General features: G+C 47.6%; 1 protein-coding gene and 1 pseudogene across 1 annotated transcript in view; one reads left to right on the forward strand and one right to left on the reverse strand.

Annotated features, from left to right (window-relative positions):
* The window catches only part of LOC119769154, a 26170-nt gene extending 21466 nt beyond the window's left edge, over nt 1-4704 (reverse strand). Inside the window, exons 1-2 of the mRNA XM_038261058.1 lie at nt 4546-4704; nt 4281-4369 (exon numbers count right to left, since the gene is read on the reverse strand). The gene's annotated coding sequence lies outside the window, so the exon portion shown is untranslated. The remainder of the gene's footprint in view (nt 1-4280; nt 4370-4545) is intronic.
* The window catches only part of LOC119769155, an 11137-nt pseudogene extending 2652 nt beyond the window's left edge, over nt 1-8485 (forward strand).
* The last annotated feature ends 7188 nt before the right edge of the window (nt 8486-15673 follow it).

A 15673-nucleotide genomic window follows, 5' to 3' on the forward strand; every position in this document is an offset into this window, starting at 1 on the left:
GCATAAGCTGCTTTCTTCTCGTCAAGTAGCCGCTGGCACTCCTCGTCGAACCAGCGCTGCTTTCCAACTCGGACCGTACTACCTAGCGCGGCTTCAGCGGCACTGCCGATGGCCGAGCATATTCTGCTCCATCCATCGTTGAGCGAGGCAGCGCCGAGTTCCTCCTCCGTTGGCAGGCTCGCTTCCAGCTGCTGCACGTAGTGCTGAGCCGCAGCCGTGTCCTGCAGCCGCTCGGTGTTGAACGGCGGTGGGAGCCGGCTCCGTCGTCGGTGGTACGTCGTCGACAGTTTTGAGTGCATGCTTGCACCCACCAGGTAGTGGTCCGAGTGGATGTCCGCACCGCGGTACGTGCGGATGTTCCGTATGTCCGAGAAGAATCGGCCGTCGATGAGGACGTGGTCGATTTGTGTTTTTGTTCGTTGGTTAGGCGATGTCCAGGTGACTTTGTGGATGTCTTTCCGGGGGAAGAATGTGCTCCGTACCACCATACCGCGGGAGGCTGCGAAGTTGATGCACCGCTGGCCGTTGTCGTTGGTGACGGTGTGCAGGCTGTTCGGCCCGATCACCGGCTTGTACATCTCCTCCCTTCCTATGCGGGCGTTCATATCTCCGATGACGATCTTGACGTCCCTCTGCGGGCAGCTGTCGAACTTCTGCTCCAGCTTCGCGTAGAACGCTTCCTTCTCGGCATCGGATGATTCCTCGTGTGGGCAATGTACGTTGAAGATGTGATAGTTGAAGAAACGGCCTTTAATCCTCAACCTACACATCCGGTCGTCGATCGGCTCCCAATCTATCACACGACTCCGCATCTTGCCCAACACTATGAAGCCGGTTCCTAGCTTGTTTTCGGCTCCGCCGCTCTGGTACATGGTGAGCTCCAAAGCATCATCCTCCCACATCTTCGCTCCTTCCAGCACATCTCCTGCAGTGCTACAACATCGAAGTTGCGGGGTTTGAGCTCGTTCAACAGAGCGTACTCATACCCATCGAAACGTAGCGATCTGCAGTTCCATGTTCCGAGTTTCCAATCGGTGTCCTTTTCGTGCCTAGGTCTATGCCGTTTGTTCCGGATCCTTATTCCTTCTTGATTGTTCGTAATACTTGAATTTTCGGTATGCAGCCAGATTGGGGCTGCGATACCTAGTCTCGGGGTGGGGCTGCCACCTTGAAGCTACCGAGACCCAGCTCCGGTTTTCTCTCGACACCGTAACGGGGGCCTTTCTCACGAGGCCTAACGGCATAGCTACACCCTCCGAAGAGGATGGAGCCCCCTTCCCTGTCAGCATACTACCAGAGTTCCCACCGGGGTTGGTTACCCGATCTCTCCAATGGTTACTAGTATCCCGGCTAGCGCCGCGGGGAGGCCAGGGTATCGGAGTTACTGGACAAGAGGCTAAAGGACCGCTTGGTGGGTCTATTTTATTCCTGCGGTACTCGAAGTACCTATGGTACGCCATGTCCAGTCGTTCGCTAACCTGGTGAAGCTATCTCTCCAAGTCAAATCAATCAGAATTCTGAAACGGAATCTAATTAGAATCGCAATTCGCAATTTCGCAATTTCCAGTGTAAGAACGGGCCTTGACCAATCTTATGCACCAGGTTCCCGACGAACACGCACTGCCCTTACACCTACATCTCACCCTTGCTCTGAGTCAGTACAAGCAGCACGCTAGAACACGCTTTGAGTGTTCGTGCCAGGCATGCACACCTTCTTTTCCGGTTACGCATTTTAACTCGGCCGGGGGTGGTACATTACGTAGGGTTTGATGTAAGTATAAGCGCCTAACCATTTTAGTGTGCCTATCAACTTTCTTTAAAGCAAAAACTGTTTTATTTTTAGTTTGAATTCAAAAACTAGTTGTTATTTTACTGTGTATTGTTTTCTCCTGAAATCTTCCCTATTGTTGAGTCGTGTTTATATGTTGCTATTTCTTTTGTCGCGGTGTTTTGTTACAATTTTTGGTCCTAAGCATTTTAGAAAAGTTTTTCAAAAGTACAATAGTAATATTTGTGTTAATCCTTTAATCATTCCATAAATTGAGCAAGGGCTCGAACCTCACTTGCTTAAGAAAAAGGTGAAGTTTCAAAACAACAGACAGTAAAAGAGAATTGTTTTCATAAAAATCAAGAATCAATAGTAAGAGAATGGTGAGTGTATTTAAAAGAATAAAAATGAGAAGCTAGATGTATTAGATGTAAAATTAGACAATAGTTAATAAATAGAGATACAAAACAAGCTTAGATTATAGTAATGATAATTTATAGGACAGATAAAGAATTATTCAAATAAATAAATTCGCAATAAAATCAAAAAAAGATTAGGCAAATGATAAATAGACATGATATTACTAGTACATTAAGGAAAAGCATATTTTTAAGGAAAAAAAACAAAACAAAGTTTGTTACAGCAGTATCAATTGGTAAAAAAGAGTGGAAAAGTTTTGAGAGATAAGAGAATCAAAAGTTAGTAAAATAAAAATCAAATGATGGATATTAAATAGAAGAATCAGTGAAGAAGTGAGAATCAGTAGAGCAAAATAAAAAAAAAGGAGATAGGTGGTAGCTGAGAATGAAGAGAAGAGAAACCCCGTTGTGCGATGTTTCAGGTACATCCACAGCAGTTGACTCAACATACTGCGAATCAAAACAATACCGTCTACAATCACAAATTACTTCCCTTTCCCACATTGTCGCGCCCCTTTCTTTTAGTCGTCTTGACTCTGACCCGCGGTGGTCAAAGGTTTACGATCTGTTTCCACAGGCCACCAGCTAGGTCATCATGAAAACCAAGCCAACGTGGAGGTAAGAAAATAGGACACTCGCAAGGAACCAGAGCTATACTGTTCTGATCAAGATAATTCGGATGATCTAACAGAACTACGGATGTAGTTAGTTGCGCTCCTTCCAGGATGTTCCTTACGTGGACGTCAACCGAAGAGCACGCAACAAGGTCAGTGCCATTGCATGCTCTTAGGTATCAATCCTTGGCCTGCAGGAATCTAATTAGAATCGTATACAAATTCCGTTTCAAACGCAACAACCGGTTCCGTGTTCGTACCGGTTGTTGCGTTTGAAACGGAATTTGTATACTAATTAGATTCCGTTTCAGAATTCGGATTGATTTGACTGGGCTACACTAGGACTGCGGTTTTCACGGCTACACTATCGCTAATTGGTTTATGTGTTTTTCCGTTGCCGAAAAATGGATTTAAAATTTGCAGTGTTAGATTTGCCCTCATCTCCCACTTGGTTTAATGGAATGTAAAAAATCATCTATGACTCCTTTCAAATTAAACAGCACTAAAAAACCTGAGGTAAAACAGAACTTTCCGCCGGTTTGGCTTGGTACTGTCAACGCAGACTAGACTCAAGTTGGTGCAGGCGGTGGTGATGCTGATCTTCTCCTACGGCGATATCATCTACACTCCGGGCCTGTCAGCTGCACTGAAAGGACAGCTGCATCGCTGCTTCAAGTCGGCCGTACGACGAGACACAACAGCGGCTGTTCGCGACAACATCCTGGGAGTGGATTTGCCGTCCAATCAACGCCTAAGGATCTGCTGCTTCATGCGGCAAGCGTACCACGGCAGCCTTCCCGAGTACATCCAGCAGCACGTGCAGCGAGGACAACTGGAACGAGCGCGCTGTTTCATCATCCCCAGACACACTACTTCCAGTGGGAAAAGTGTACTGGTGTACGGAGCCACTTGCTGGAACGGATTGCCGATCGAGGCAAAGACAAAAACAACCCTATTTTCGTTTAAAAGCTGTGTTAAACAACTAGTTTAAGCCTTCCGCATCTAACTTGGAATTTTAGCTTTATTTGGAACCATTTGGTTGGTTTATTTATCTCCGTTTTCTATCTTAAAGTTACCTCCTTAACCTGATAAAAAGTTGTAAACTAACAGGCTCTCGTCACAAATAAACAATCAATTACAATTACAATTACAACATTAGTCATTTCATTGCTTTTATGTTTATATTCACAGTAAAAACAGTTTTTTTTATTGTTTAGAATACCTACATCCTAAAACCAATTTAGTTTATTTTTTCAATCCACGACGTCATCGAATTATACATTACTCAACATTTGCTCGCTTTAAGTAAAACTTCAAATTTATCGTCTTAAATCATGGCTTATGTTTGAATTATAATCTAACTTAATTTTTATTCAACTTATGGCCACGGCCAACATAAAATTTAAACAGATGTCCACGAACATTCACTTGTTATTGAATATTTTCTACTACCGCTGATAAAGTTTACGTAGCACTCACATATGTTATAAGTTCTCGAAGTTATTTCACTTTTCTAACACTTTACGCACAATGTATACGGGCAAATTGTTTACATTACTTTTTGACTCCTGAAAATAAGAACTTCATGATAAAATACACCATGACCAACCATGTTTGAAAAAAAAAAACATTTAGTGATCAACATCTCAATAGGGCAAAACATTTTTGTAATAATTGATTGAAATGTCTAACTCAAAGACAAGAGAGGCAAGGAGCACAACAGTGTTTGATTATTACAAATTACCCATTTAATAACTATTGCACTATTTTGTTTAATGAAACTTTCATTAATTAATGTTAAAAACACTTTTTTCAATGTTTAAAAATTTACACTGAAGATTAAAATTACGTCCAAAATGTGTCGATTTGACACATCGAAATGATCGAATGTGTACACCGCGGTATTTTGTCGATTCTACACTCAAAACTAAAGTTACCAGTTCAAAGGGTTGAAAGTATCCTTTAAAACGGTATTCGAGGATTACCCTTTGCAAAAGGGTACACTTTATCCTTTTAAGAGCATCTCCACCGGTTCACACATACCCAGATACGAGATTTTCTTGCAGAATTGGTTCTGTAAGAATCCTGCCCAATCACGGCGTTCTCACAGGATTCTTACAGAATTCTAGCAAAGCGAAATTATATTCTTACTAGAACTTTGCCATCATCCTGCCAGAACTTTGCAAGAATTCTCAAAGAATTCTAGCTCAAATGCAATAACCGGTTCTAGCAGGAGCCGGCGAAATCTACCGGTTCTGTTAGAATCCTGCTAGAATTTTGCTAGAACTATTCTGACAGGCCTCCTGCTCAACCCCCTGGCACCACTGTAAATGGCTAGAACGTTTGACAGTCACCAAAACCTCGAAGAGCCCACGTAGTAGTATTAGTGAAGAGCCCACGTTGTTTATCGTGGGCTCTTCACTAATACTACTGCGTGGGCTCTGTGAGTGTAGCAGTATTGGTGTTGTCTGTTTGTTTACACCAAATTTTCAAGAAACATCTCTTTTTGTGTGTGCAAATCTGTTACGAAAAAAGATGAGAACTGTTGCTGGACCGGGGACTGGCCAAGTCCCGCTGTTGATCCTTCAGAAAACTCGCTGCAATCTCCGGCAGGAGTAACCGACCAAGTGCAGAAACATCCTGGCCAACTCCCGCTGTCGACTCGCACAGGGAATCAAAGGAATCGCGTGCTTGTGTAGAATCCGACCTTTCGTGGACGTGTCCCGTGCCGTTATTTTTTCATGGAAATCATTTCAACATTATGAAATAATGCCTTTTTCTACCACGCGGTTTGTTTATTTTCAAATTTTGACAGCAAATGCGTTCTTCATCTTCTTTGTCGTCTTCATGTTCGCGTCGAACATTTAGGTTTCATAAACATGGCGGTCGTGACAGAGGGCTGCTCCTGCTAGAATTCTGTAAGAATTTTGCTAGAATGATGTGGGGCACCGTAATGGTGTTTGTGGATGAGCCATAATAATCCCGCCCGCCAGTAGTCTGACAGGCGGGCTAACAGTGACAGTGCTTGGCTGATCGGAGCTTACGTGCGCACAGAGTAAGCTCGGCCTCTTTGGTGGTTGGACTTCAAACAGAGTGGACGTTGGTAAGCGTCCATTCCTCGCCTCAACGCCCGGGGCAATTCGTAGACGATCTGGCCAAACTCCACATTGGCGATCCTGCCAGGCCTACTAAAATTAGTAGTTCTGGAGGAAAACTATTTTTTGGAGGTCGTAGGAGTTGCCCCGAGTGTTGGCAGGCGTGAATTGTAACAGTTTGGACACGCTGGAACTGCCGCCTGGGAGCTTTGTTTACTTTTTTTCTGACGTGCTGGGACTGCCACCGAGGCTCTCGTTACTTTCTACACTTGGACTTCCGCCTTCGTGTTCCGGTGCACTGAGGAATCCGCCGAGGTAGGTGATTCGGTCTTTGAAGTAGTGGTTCGCGTACAACAGTGGCTCGCGGCGATTGGGTAGTGTTTTCTTTTTTCCCAGCGGCCTAAGTCAGCCGTCATGAATTTTGTTTTGTATAGTAAGGACGCGCTGGGACTGCCGTCAAAGTGTTTGTTTATTTCCGGTGCGCTGTGACAGCCGCCGTGGTTTTGTAAGGACGCGCTGGGACTGCCGTCAAAATGTTTGTTTATTTCCGGCGCGCTGTGACTGCCGTCGAGGTTTAATATGGACGCGCTGGGACTGCCGTCAAAATGTTTGTTTGTTTCCGGCGCGCTGTGACAGCCGTCGAGGTTAAGTATGGACGCGCTGGGACTGCCGTCAAAATGTCTGTTTGTTTCCGGCGCGCTGTGACAGCCATCGAGGTTTTATAAGGACGCGCTGGAACTGCCGTCAAAGTTTTTGTTTACTTCTGGCGCGCTGTGACAGCCGTCGAGGTTTAATATGGACGCGCTGGGACTGCCGTCAAAATGTTTGTTTGTTTCCGGCGCGCTGTGACAGCCGTCGAGGTTTAGTATGGACGCGCTGGGACTGCCGTCAAAGTTTTTGTTTACTTCCGGCGCGCTTTGACAGCCGTCGAGGTTTTGTGAGGACGCGCTGTGACAGCCGTCGAGGTTTTGTGAGGACGCGCTGTGACAGCCGTCGAGGTTTTATAAGGACGCGCTGGGACTGCCGTCAAAGTTTTTGTTTACTTCCGGCGCGCTGTGACAGCCGTCGAGGTTTAATATGGACGCGCTTGGACTGCCGTCAAAATGTTTGTTTGTTTCCGGTGCGCTGTGACAGCCGTCGAGGTTAAGTATGGACGCGCTGGGACTGCCGTCAAAATGTTAGTTTATTTCCGGCGCGCTGTGACAGTCGCCGTGGTTTTGTAAGGACGCGCTGGGGCTGCCGTCAAAGTTTTTGTTTACTTCCGGCGCGCTGTGACAGCCGTAGAGTATAAGCGACGACACGACAAGCCACTCGCTTCCAAAAAGTGGGCACCAAATCGGCTTACCCCTCCGTTTCCTTTGGAACTGGAAACGTCAAAACGAAAAATTTGAAAAAAATGATTGACTTTGGCAACCCTTCTGATTTTGACGTTTAGAAATGTCATTTCGAAATGTCAGATGTTTGAAATGATTGAAAAATCTTGGAATGCGGAATCACGCGGATCACACCGTTCTTCCGTGTTCTCGTCGCCGATTCCTCACAAGCTGGCCAGCGAGCACAACCACCACTGGGAACCGCGAATCTCGATTAGGCTGTATGATGGTGATCGCGACAAACGAACAGAGAAGAAATTATCTAACGGGTTGTGAAAATGATACAGAGGTGGGTGAGAGGTCTAGCGGAAGTTGGCCTTCCGGACCGTACAACGAGATTAGAAGTGACTTGCTTACAGTACGACGTCCGTTCCGACGGAAAGGCTGCTTGCGCCGAACGGCGAGGATCGACAAGTTCAGGCCAAGGAAGCCGGAGTCACGCTGAACAAGGTCCTGACGACGCACCACCATTGGGACCACGCCAGAGGCAATGCTGTTCTGTAGAAGCTCTACCAGGCGGATCCCTCGTTTACAAGCTGTCTATCTACGGTGGTAACGACGAGCGCATGGGCCAGTTGCATCTCCACACCGTGCTACTACATCGAGACCCCGGAAGATAAGGTCATCTTCATCGGGGACACGCTCTTCCTGACCGGTAGTGGTCGCTTTTTCGAAGGAACCACTCAGCAGATGTACGACCAAGTGTACCACACGTTGATCACGAAGCTTTCCGCCCTGCCCGATTATATTAAGGCGTATCGTGGCCACGAGTAGGCGCTGAACAACCTGCGCTTTGAAAGTAACGTCGAGTCGGACAACGTGGACGTGGACATTACGAAGCTGCTGGGTATCACGAAGGAGGTGGATTTGGAGGAACAGCGAGCGATGGTGCCGGTCACGATTGGGCAGGAGAAGTGTACGAATGTTTTCTTAAGGGTTACGAGGCTGTTGTGCAGACATTTGTGGGTAAAAGTACCCCGTTGGGGATGATGCAGGCACTGCGAGCGGCGAAGGATGTTTTAGGGAGGGCGTTTTAAGGGTCAAAATGTTGTAGGGGAATGTGGGGCTTGGCAACCATATGTGCCAAGAGGGACAAAAACTCGTGGGACCATATGCTATAAGATTCTTTTTCAGCAATTTTCAACCCTGCAGTCGGATGACTTAGAAATTAAAAAAATATATCCAAATTCTTCTGTTTGCAAGGATGTTAGATCAACCGCGCGTGCTGGGGGGAGGGAGTGGGAACTGATATCAGCTATGAGCTTGTGAGGCAAGTGGCGCCCAGCTTAACCAATGACGGATTAAACCAATCGACCGGCTCCTAACTCCAGCGGCAACCGCTTGTTCTTGGGTTCGCTGCGGGCGTGGAATGGATCATCAGTCGACGATGTACTTCATCGACTTGGCACGCTGACCACGCAGCTTACCGGGCACGACTCGGCGTATAGCTCAACGGTGCCAGGGCGAAACCGAATCTCTTCTGGACGACGGCGGTCCAAATTGTGGGAATGCACTTTCCATTAGCTGCTCCGGGTAGTCCAGTGGTGGGTCCTGGTGAGCCTTCGACATTTTTGGGCCAACATTGTGCTGTTTTGACCGGGGATTGGAAGAACCGGAGTGCAAACTGCGTTGATGCCTGTGTTTGCATGGTTGGTATAGGTTTAAGGTGTACCGTCATCTGGGGCGAATCGGGACTACAGTCTGAATAGGGACAGCAGTGTTAAGAGCATTTTATGGTTTTAAATTCGGAAATGGATGTACACATTTTGTTGGTCTGTTCTAACCGAAACCAACCAAAAAAATCAAAATATTGTGCTCCTGCAAGGTTAAACTGCTGTCCCGATTCGCCCCAGTTGACGGTACTGGATTTTGGCCCAGTCTGACTTGGCAGTTACCGAACAGTAGCATCTTTCGTTGCTTTTTAGTTTTGGCCCCAACGCATGAATGCTTGCCCCGCTGGGGGTTCCTCACAAACCCCTGGACTATTCGACGGGAACGGGTTTGAGAGAGGGTGGTGGTCCATACCGTCTGGAGGAGGTTAGGACTTGTGGTGCGCTGCCGAAACCGGCATCTGATATTCAGTGGAGGCACTCCTGCGGGGCACCTAGGCAGTAACAGTATACGAAGTTCAAGGAATGATCCTAGGTCGTCGGAACTATCGATTAATGCACACGTTCATATCAACATCCTCACAGATTTTGCATCGGTCGAGTTGTCGTCGTGTTGATCATGGGAAACGGTTCAACTTAGGTGCCTTTATCCTCCCTCGTCATAACAATCAAACGTTGGCTGCAACCGGCTTTTCCGGCGTCTAGACTACGGGTGAGACTCACGCTAGAACATGAGACCTAAGAAAAAAAAAAAAAAATCAGTTCAGCGTGCTCCTATGCGTCAGCGAATCTCAAATCATGCCACCACCCATCTTCCTCCTAATGTTCGATTGATTCGACTCGAGCCCGGCGAAAGTTCACGCTGCAATCCGTTATTAACGCCCCGACAACGCGGATGCTGCTGTATCCGTCTTACCATTAAGCCTACCCCGTTCTTCAAAACCTCAATAAAACCCAAAAACATCGACACGTCATACAATCGCCGAAATCCACGCACTCTATGCCTCCCTTTTCGGCAGAATTTCTGTTCCGGGAATACCGCAGAATTTGCCAACGAACCTCTCTCTGGCACCGCCGGTTTCGGCAGCGTATCACGGGCCTGCCCTTGTCGGATGGTTGGAGCTGTAATTATTGAATCGCTGACCAGCTTTACAAAGATTTCGTAAAGTTCCGGCTTCCGAGGTGGAGCACTCCCTGGCTCAGTAGCGTTGCGAAGACTGGCACTCGCCACTGTGCGGGCCCGGAGCGGCTAGTGGAAAACTCGGTCCAGCAGTTTGATCAGATGACTCTTGGTTCCGGCTGAATGGGTCATCGTGATGGCCAGAAAAGGTTCCCGATCTTTGAAAATTTCTTTAATGTTTACGGACAAAATGAAGCCAAACACAAACAAATTAGCAAAAGTAAATATTTACATCCAAGCAGTGTTGCGAATAAAGTTGATTTTGCGGAAAAACCAAGGGTCTTCAATTTACCGTGACTTTGACCATTCACGGTCATTTCACGGAATTCACGGTGGAACTAGCGGTGGAACCACTTTTGACTAAGGCTTTTGCAGCGAGTGTCTTGTCGTGTCGTCGGTATAAGTATGGACGCGCTGGGACTGCCGTCAAAAATGTTTGTTTGTTTCCGGCGCGCTGTGACAGCCGTCGAGGTTAAGTATGGACGCGCTGGGACTGCCGTCAAAATGTTTGTTTAGTTCCGGCGCGCTGTGACAGCCGCCGAGGTTTTGTAAGGACGCACTGGGACTGCCGTCTAAATGTTTGTTTATTTCCGGCGCTGTGATAGGCACCGAGGTTTTTTTAGGACGAGCAGATACTGTCGCGGCAGGCTTGGCCGAATGGCTACTCTGGCCGCTTTGTAAGCGGATGATCATGGGTTCGATTCCTATCTGCTCCAACCTTCCAGGAAAAACGTTTGTTTGTTTATTTCTCAACAGGCACTTATTGCCCAAATGAACTTAAAAACTAAGACTAATGGTACGTTCGTTTGATGGCTAGTTCCACACTGAGTGCCGCACTCAGAGCTGTCAAAGTGTTTCTTTGAAGAAACTCGCGCTAGTTCCGCACGAGTTTCGTCGCCATCTTGTGGTACGTTCGTTTGAACAGCCAGTGTGGCACTGAGTGCCGCACTCGTCGGTGCCAGTTTTGGTTCAAACGAACATTCTTTTTCAGCGTGCATGGAACTCGCATGAAACTGAAAAAATATCGAGTGCGGCACTAGAGTTTCAGTTCCAAGATGGCGGCGAAACTCGTGCGGAACTAGCGCGAGTTTCTTCAAAGAAACACTTTGACAGCTCTGAGTGCGGCACTCAGTGCCGAACTAGCCATCAAACGAACGTACCATTGGAACTGAAACTCTAGTGCCGCACTCGATATTTTGTCAGTTTCATGCGAGTTCCACGCGCACTGACAAATGACGTTCGATTGAACCAAAACTGGCACCGACAAGTGCGGCACTCAGTGCCGCACCGGCTCTCCAAACGAACGTACCATAAAACTAGAACATTCGTCTTAACACTGATAAAAACTTGGACTTTAACACATCGCGGGACAAACTGACGTCAAAAACAGAGGACACTTTATTGAAGGCTCGCTTCAGTCCGACGATGGCTCCGTTGGCGCTGTAATTGGTACGGCGGAAAGGGATCTGCATGATTGGCGTGTGGCGTAGCTGGCGGGCAGGTGCAGTTAGGGTGATCTTTTCTAAGAGAGGGGCAATCGATCCTGTCGGTCAGAACGTCCGAAACTGTCAACGCACGGGCCAGGTCACGACGCAGCTGGAGAGTGTCGAGATGCATGAGCTGGCAGCGGTCTTCGTATGGCGACAGCTGCTGGGGATTTCTCCAGGGCAGCAGTCTCAGGGCGTATCGCGAGGGGGGCGTCACTTCCGCGCTAACCGAGCGATAGAGCTTCCTTTTCAAACCTTAGCAGCGTTCACTTTCACCTTTCCGCTTTATTTTGCTTTAAATCGCGTTAACCGCGATAACTCGCTTTTTGGTTCACCTTTTGTTGCGTTCACGCATCACACTGCTCGATTTTTTTGACAGCGAGAACTGTCAAAAGCAAATGACAGTTCTCTTTGTCAAATGATTCGAGCAGTTTGTTTTGCTTTATTTTTAAGAAAAGTTTGAGGGGGAGATCATCCGTCGGAACCGTTTTGTAGTTCCTGTGCCTGCTTGGGTCCCGTTCCAGTGATTTGAGGCGGTTCCACTACCGGTTATTGAGCCTTTCGTCAGTCTCCCGGTGGAGAAAAGCCTTCTCAGGTTGAGAAAATTGCATGACTTGAAGGCGCGAACCGGCCCCCGAAGGATACGCTTGAAATCGACCTTCCAAAGTGCCGATTTCCTGACCGGAAGCCATCGGAACGCTAGGCAACACAACACAGAGGTTGACGAGCAGGACGATTCCGCGTAAAGGAGGTTCCCGTTAATCCAGATACTATTGCGGCTGCGACTGAACAATTATGCGCCATTGTGGAGGCGATGATGACGAAGAACTCTCAACAGGTGAATAATTTTGCGGAAAAGAAAGCCGCGGACATTCCGCCAACAAGGGCAACACGCCGTCGTGCAAGAAGAAATATCGATTGTGGTCGATGCAATGTCGCAAGATTCAATTCAAGAGTGACTCAAGCAACACCCATGTCTACAACTTTACGCCGGGCGACCATCCTAGTCAGTACGACGCAAGCACTAGCAGCAACTACCAGAACCGCTTCCCGGACTGCCAGCGCAAGGCGTAGTGAAACATGAAGTGCCCCTCCTATCTCGCGAAGGCGAATGCAACCCAAGTCTGTGCCAGGTAGGAGAATCTTCATAAAGCATGCAGACGAACGAGTTCATCTCGGAATATAGCGACAGGATCATCTCGCAGGTTGTGGCCCAAGGCTGTATATCATAGGTACTCGCGATCTTCCTTTGCATTAGTGTGAGTGCATGACTCCGTGCCACTAAAACCAAAACAATAACAAACGAACAATGGACCGTGCCAGGAAAACCAAAACATAAACAATGTCAGTGTCAGTGGAGTGAGAGAGTCAGAGATAACGATTTTGACAACCGCACTACTACACACTCAATCGCGAGTACCTTAGGTAGAAAGCCATGGTTGTGGCCTTCCTCCGCGGCAAGGTGGTCATTAATTGAGCAGCTCAAGGTTGTCGACAAAAAGTTGAGGTTCTCAAACAAACAAATCTGTAATCATTTATTTAACAAATTTTGATAAATTGTAGTGTGATGCGTTTGCTTTTAGAAATAAATCTTCCGTTGAAAAAATCCAAACTGTTTAAAAAATCTTTTTCATAATTTTATTAATTTTTTGTACATCTGAGGAGACAGCGAGCCAGATTGTGGTCGATGCGGTTCAGGAGCAGCTGGATCGGGAGAGCTCGTCCCCGCAAGTCGATATTCTGCGGCAGCTAGATTTTTTTCCGCAGAAGCTTCATTACATAAGCTGTACATGTCACGGGTGCACCACCTTCTTGCGCATCAGGTTGATGGTCTCTTCGATGGGTTCAAACGTGGTCTCGGGACTAGGGAACGTCCAGTCTGGAGTGTCCACCCTTGTTGAACACAGCCACTTCCACATCCAGCACTTCACCGTTGATCTTTAAAAAGAGGTATTTTGTTGGTATCCTTGTACAGGTTGGGGTTGCTAATTTGGTTCAGATGAAACAGCAGCAGCACTTGATAAAGAAACCTTCCGAGCGACCTAAGAATACGCATGACGAAGACAACCTTTAGCTCGTTCGGAATGTAGATGTTTTCGGACTTCTTGGCCTCGCATCTTTTTTTCGCGCTTTTCCATCACTCTACGCTCCATGTGGGCATACTTCTTAGTGTACTTCGTGGCACTTTAACAGACTTCCCGCTCGGGCTTTCTTTAGCTTAGGTTCCGGAACCACTAGCAGTTTTTTTTCCTTTCGGGCCCTCTTGTCAGCTGGCGCTTTTGCGGCCTGAGCAGTCTGCTAAAGCGGGCATCTCTCTGGTGTTCTGTGTTGAGCAGTATTCAACAACAACAAATAACGTCCAAGTTTGCTGCCAATAAATATCCAAAAATGTTGCCTGAAAATACAAATAAAAATCAACACTTTCGACGGGATTGGCCAACTTCACCCAAGTCCACCTTGATGGTCGATCCAAGCACCTTGATCTTGTCCGTGTCCATCAGCGTGCTAGCGATCAAGATCTTTGCATTCTCGATGCGCTTCGGCTAGTGCTTTTTGTCCAGCAGGAAACCCTCGTCCAGGAACGAATCCTTCAATCAACCGCCGGTGCACTGAATCGCGGTCAATTCTCCGGAGCACTTCAACCGCATCACGGCATCGACGACCAGCTTGGCAAAGTACTTCTTGTGCTGGAACAGAATCTTCGAGCTGAGCGTCGTCCGGGGAATGTTTATCAAATCCTCCCGGAACTTTTCCACATTCCAGAGCCGCGCCAATCAGCACCGAACGTGCCGCCTGCGTGGCCGCTCTTCATCCGGCGATGATTGTCTGCGGGTGCAACTTTTGCTCGGTCAGCTTTTCCGCCTTGCGCAGAAACTCTGACGACAACACCGTCACGGAAGTCGTACCATTGCCAACTTCATCGTCCTGGACGCGGCTCATGTCCACGAGGATTTTCGCCGCCGGATTTTCTACACCGACCGCCTTTAAAATCGTCACTTCGTCGTTGGTAACCTCATCCTGGCCGGCGATGCGGCCTTGCGCTACCAGAATCTTGTCCATTCTCTTCGGACCGGGGTGCTCTTGACCAGGTCGCCGATCGCGATGGCCTCCACAAACGAGGACAGCCGGCCGAATTTCTCCTCCTCGGCAATCGTTTCGGCGATTCGCTGAGGGCAGGGCAAAAGCTGGTGATAAATAGCCCTTGATATTTGCAGTGTGCGGCTTTCAGTGGTCACCGGAGCGCCGGCACTGGAATGGCCCCAGTCTAGGCTTATCTACATCCAAGCGCGTTGATTATCTGCCTACAAAAACAATACAAATCACAACTAAAATTTCTCAATCACACTGCTAGAAAACATTACCCGAAAAATTTGCTCCTCCTCGAGTTTGCACCAGGATTTTCCGCCAAAATCCGTTCCACTTGATGTTAGAGCCGCCGATCACACCCAACACACCGGGAGAATAGTTAACTTTTCCGGTCGTCAAAACGTGCGTCGTGCTCTGTGGACGGTGGAGCCGGTGATCACACCGGAGCAAACTTCTCCGGGCGTTGATAAAAAGTCGCAATTTTTGCTTTGTTTTTTTTTTTCTTCTGTCAAAACTGCTTGAAAAAAACCAAAACAAATACCGAGTTGCCAAACATGACCAAAAACTGCTCGAAGGCAAGGTTGCAAGATAGATTCCCTGGTTCAAAAGTCGAGCAGACGCTGGTCGCTTTAACCCGCTTTAACACGCGTTAACTTGCGATAACTTGCTTTAGGGTGGCGTTATGTGAAATCTCGGCACGATGTGTAGCGTTGATGCTTTCGAGCTCGTTTTTGTGCGTTTTAGTGTGTTATCGCGGAGTGACGTCCCCCTCGGCGTATCGGACAAACCTGCGTTGAATTCTCTCTAGCTGATAAACGGCGTTGTTGTAGTGCGGAGTCCAAACCGACGAGCAATATTCGAGCGAGGACCGGACCAATGAGCAGAACAGCGTTTTCAAGCAGTGGATGTCGGTGAAGTGGCGTGTCATACGGATCACCAGACCGAGCTGACGGGATGCTTTGGCAGTTATGAAGGACACGTGTTGCTTGAAGGTCAGTTTAACGTCCAGTATGACACCGAGATCCTTAACGTGATCAACT

Source organism: Culex quinquefasciatus, chromosome 3, assembly GCF_015732765.1.
Source record: "Culex quinquefasciatus strain JHB chromosome 3, VPISU_Cqui_1.0_pri_paternal, whole genome shotgun sequence".
In the NCBI taxonomy this organism is placed as follows: domain Eukaryota; kingdom Metazoa; phylum Arthropoda; class Insecta; order Diptera; family Culicidae; genus Culex; species Culex quinquefasciatus.